The sequence below is a fragment of the Dermacentor andersoni genome, chromosome 6 (assembly GCF_023375885.2).
Source record: "Dermacentor andersoni chromosome 6, qqDerAnde1_hic_scaffold, whole genome shotgun sequence".
NCBI lineage: Eukaryota > Metazoa > Arthropoda > Arachnida > Ixodida > Ixodidae > Dermacentor > Dermacentor andersoni.
The window spans coordinates 145,640,095-145,645,320 of NC_092819.1; positions in this window are offsets into that span (position 1 = coordinate 145,640,095).

The window sequence follows — 5,226 nt, forward strand, 5'->3', positions numbered from 1 at the left end:
TGGCTACCGGTACATGCCCACAGCATGTGCTGCAGCGTCGCTCTGGCTCCGCACGCTTTACAGTCGTCGGACGGATAAATGTCGGGGTAGCAGAGGTGAAGGATCGCCGGGTTAGGATATGTGTGTGTCTGCAATTGCCTCCACGCAACCGCCTGTTTCTTGTTTAGTTTGGCGTGCGGTGGTGGGTATTTACATCTGTTCAATCTGTAGTGTTGCGTGATGTCTCTGAAAGTGGTCATGCGATCCCCCCACGTCCACTCCCGCATCCCTCTCGTGGTGGGCGAGACGTCGGGAATGCCGGCGGGCGCCGCGGCTCGGCATGTAAGTCCTCGAGCCGTGGCGTGGGCCGTCTCGTTTCCCGGGAGCGGAGGGTCCGTGTGGGCGGGGGTCCATACGAGGAAACGGTCGTTTTTGCGGCAAATATTGCCCTGTTGAATTTGGAGAATGCGGGCCGCTTCCCGGGAGATCCGGCCGCTAGCGTAGTTGCGTATCGCTGCCTGCGAGTCGCTTATTATCACCTCGGCATCCGTGGTGGCTACCGCGAGGGCTATCGCTGCTTCCTCGGCCGCCTCCGTCTCTTCCGTGCGTATCGTCGCGCTCGCGACGCAAGTTCCGCTGTGGTCCGTGACTGCGACGGCGAAACCACGTTGCCGCTCGTAACAGGCCGCATCTACGTAGACAGTTTCTTTGTTGCTGCCGTATTTCTTTTGCAAATCTCGCGCGCGCCTGCTGCGCCGGCCAACGTGATGCGTCGGGTGCATGTTCTTGGGCAACGGTGAAACGGCGATGCGGTCGCGAATCGGTATGGGTATCGCAACCTTCTCGCCCTGCTCTGTGTGGTAGCTGATGCCCAGCGTCTCGAGGATGTGTCGTCCAGTTCTGCTTTTTGACAAACGCTCGTACTGCGCGACGTTGTGCGCTTCTATTATCTCGTCTAGGGTATTGTGTAAACCCAGTTCGAGAAATTTATCCGTGCTGGTATTGATCGGCAATCCTATGGCACGTTTGTACGCCTTGCGGATGAGGCGGTCTAGTTTAGTTCGCTCGGCCACCTGCCACTTGAGGTAGGAGGCGACGTACTTTATGTGACTGGTTACGAACGCCTGTACCAGGCGGATCGTATTGCTTTCTTTCATTCCACTATGTCTGTTCGTGATACGTTTCAGTAACCGGATCGTTTCATTGACCGCACGCTCTAGTCTGCGTACGGTTTCGCCGTTGTGGCCGTTGGCCGACAGGTGCAAGCCCAGTACCCTAATTTTGTGAACATGCGGGATGACGGTGCCATCAGATGTGACTACTCTAATTTCTCTGTCGGCGCGCTCGACTGCGGAATCGGCGTTCTTGGGTTTGCGGCCCCTGCGCGTGGGTCTGTAAAGCAGGAGCTCCGATTTGGCCGCGGAGCATTCGAGGCCCGTGTCACGCAGATATTCCTGAACCGCGTCGACAGCCGCCTGTAAGGTTTGCTCAACGTGGTCGTCATTTCCCTCAGCAACCCAGAGCGTGATGTCATCGGCGTACAAGCTGTGGTGGAGGCCTTCTATCTCTGCCAGGATCTGGGGTAATCCGAGAAGCACGACGTTAAAGAGCATGGGCGAGATGACAGAGCCCTGCGGTGTGCCCGTGCAACCTATGTCTATGTCTTGCGATTCCAGTCCGCCGATCACTATGCGGGCATGGCGACCCGTAAGGAAGTCCCGTACGTAGTCGTACGTTCTCTCGCCCAGTCCCAATGCTCGTATGCTTTCAAGTATCGCGGCGTGTTTTACGTTGTCGAACGCCTTTTTGAGGTCAAGACCGAGTATTGCTTTTGTGGATCGCGTGGGATTGTCTACGATGTGGTGTTTGAGTTGAATCATGACGTCCTGCGTAGAAAGGCCACGACGGAACCCCAGCATCGTGTGCGGCAGCATGTCTCGGTCCTCAAGGTAGTTGGTAAGGCGAGTAAGAACCGCGTGTTCCATGACCTTGCCGACGCAGGACGTCAGGGATATTGGTCGAAGATTGTCGACCTGTACCCGTTTGCCCGGTTTGGGGATCATAATTATTCGCGCCGTTTTCCACGAGCTCGGTATCGTGCCGGCATTCCAGCACACGTTAATGTAATCCGTCAGCTGTGCTATCGACTCGTCGTCCAAGTTGCGGAGCGTTTTATTGGTTACGCCGTCCGGGCCCGACGCCGATTTTCTGTTGAGCTTGTGCAGTACCGCTCTCACTTCTGCTACGCTAAAGTCTTCATCTAGCTGCGGGTTACTCTCCCCCGCGTACGCCGGATGCGCAACGGGGCTAGTTGCCTTGACATAACGGGTTCGCACGGCTTCTAGAAAGTCTGCGGACGTGCCTTCGTAGTCGTGTACTAGCTTGTTGATCTTATGCGCGTGCGCTGATTTGGTCTCCTCAGGATCCAAGAGATGCCGGAGGAGGTGCCATGTCTTGGCCATTCCTAGCTGATTCTCCATACAGTTGCACGTCTCCTCCCATTGCGTTTTGCATACCTGCAATGCGTGGTCTTCTATGTCTCTGTTTAGCCGTGCTATGCGTCTGCGTAGCGTTCGATTGTGTCGTTGACGCTTCCACCTGTCTTGTAGGCTGCGCTTGGCTTCCCACATGTGTAGGAGTTTACTATCTATCACCTCTAGGTGTGATTCCTGCGGTACTTCCCGCGTTGCCGCTTCAACGTCTCTCCTGAGCGTCGCGGTCCAGCTCTCGATGTCGTCGATAGCCTCGCTGCCGCGATTATGCTCTTTCCGGGCTTTGCGAAACGCGTCCCATTCTACCAGCCGATAGTGGTTGCCCTTGGTGTCGTCCCGATGACCGTGGTGATGGTCGTGCGGTCCCGCATCGACCTGGATCTCGATCACCGAATGATCGCTACCCAAGTCCTCCTGCGTGTTATGCCACCGCGCGCCAGCGACGTTCTTCGTAAACGTGAGGTCGGGCGAAGTGTCCCAACATACGCTGTTGCCCTTGCGTGTGGGCGCGGAAAGGTCCGTAACGAGCTCCAGCCCCTCATTCTGCGCGTCTTCCCACAGGCGCTTACCCTTCGGCGTTTCGTACTTGTACCCCCACGCCGCGTGAGGCGCGTTGAAATCACCCGCGATGATTAAGGGCCTGTCGCCGGCTGCCTCGCTCGCCTTTCGCAGTAACGTGTCCCAAAGGATAAAAATATACCATGTTTTTGTCAGAAGGAAAGAAACTGACACTGGTGTTTATTGTCGAACATAAATGTATGCTTAGTTGCATTAGCATTTTTGCATAATTTCAACAACTTATTTGGTGCAGTTCTGTAACATTGATACTCTGGCTTATGCACTTAGGTATAAGAAAAAGGGCGAAAAAGTAAAATATTTCAGTGGATTTAACCTAATGTTCTTGATTCTTGTTAACTTCTTGGCTTGGAAGCTTTTCTTCTTGAAAAAGCCTATGTACAAAAGCATGTTTTGACCAAGTAGGCTGATGTTTACGAGGTTTTGCAAGCACCACTATAACGTGACAATGCAGTGTGTGGCCATTTGGTTACACAAATTCTGGTGTAATGTCACCGCAAAAAGTAAACGAAGAAAGATACGTGCACATATGACACAAGCACCGGATCTCACTTCATGTAAGCAAACGAGCAATATTTAATAATGATATATGTTAAAAGAAATTACTCGGGCACTGCAACGAATGGATCACTGATTCATCTGTTTTTATTCTTAAATGGTGCAAGCCACAATTACCTTGCATGTTGTCCGGTCATGATACCTGGCTACAACGCAAGCTTTGTGGAACACAGGACCGTAGTCACATTTGTTTGCAATGTTTACATATGTATGAGGGAGGGTAGTTTCACACAGATCACTCATACTTCCTCAATATCTCTGATTTCACAATAATAGAGAGTCCCATCTGTCCGATGTAGGCATGACCTTATGATGGCAGCAGGCTACACAACGCTTGCGACCTAGCTCACTGGATTCATATTGTGCTTCAAGCCACAACCAACTTTTTTTTTTATTTTTTTGGCTTCTGCCCTTTGTTTTCACAGCACAGAATTCTCCTAACAAAAGTCTGAGAAAAAAATGATTTGCGCAACCAAATTAGGCATAGAGATGGAATATAATGAATGAGATGAGTGAAGTAAAAGGGTGGTCGTAGTTGTTTTGTATGCTTTTGTGATTTTCATGGGTAATTGTGTCGCTGGTCCCTAAGGGCAATTTTTTTTCTCTATGAAGCATGTGAAGAGAGATTTGCTCTGATGTGAGAAAAAGACTGAAGCCAGGAAAACCAATTGTTTGTTGCGTGTGGCAATATTTGCAGGCTGTGCAATGCGCAACGGAGTTTATGTACAGTCTGCCGTTCCCATCCGGTCGTGCCTGCATTGCATAGACATACATTGTATTACTTTGAGATTGGGGCTAATGAAGTTGTTTGTGCGCAACAACTCTCATCCACACATTGTGATGAACTGCAAGATAGATGGGTTCAATCCTGCGTTCTTCAAATCTCGTTCTAGCCAGAAATTAAGACCAGACATAAGATAATTAAGCTTTGGCAGATTCACACAAAAAGGACAAATGCATCAGTCATTGACAGTTACAGTGCATGAAGAATTTGTTTTTGAATGAATGGCGTCACTTCATGTCACTACATGTTGTATATCATGTCTGTTTTCTTACGAAAGCTAGAGTTAAGGTTAGGCGCTTGTGTCCCGCATGTCTTTGTCTGCATTTGCTTTTGTGGTGCCATTACGCCAGAGCAAACCCCTGACAAGAGCTGCCAGTCCATGCAGTTATACTACATTGTGCTCAGTATGACTGGCGTCCTGAGTTTGACGAGTGCGAAATAGCAATAAGACCTTAAGAAGGGTAGAATGTTTTGTCAGTTGGTGATGCATATTACAATCTGGTGAAGCGCAATAGATGGAAGAGCATGCGACAAAACAGATGGGACAAGTGCTACTGACAACTGTGAAAGTTTACTTGAAAGTGCCACTTCCACAGGACAATGCGTGCATTATCCTGCTGCAGCCAAATTTTCGAATGTTCATAGTTTGCAATAGCGCTTCACCCGTCTATGTTACACTTCACTGTACTCTAGTAGCAGTAAGAACAGCAACCAACTGACCCGAGCAATAGTTAAAGCCCACAGGATTACCAAATTGTAGGAGAAATGTTCCAGTGTAGCCCCTGCTTTATTAACTGACAAGTAAATGGCATACTTGTCTCTAAACCAATGACCAGG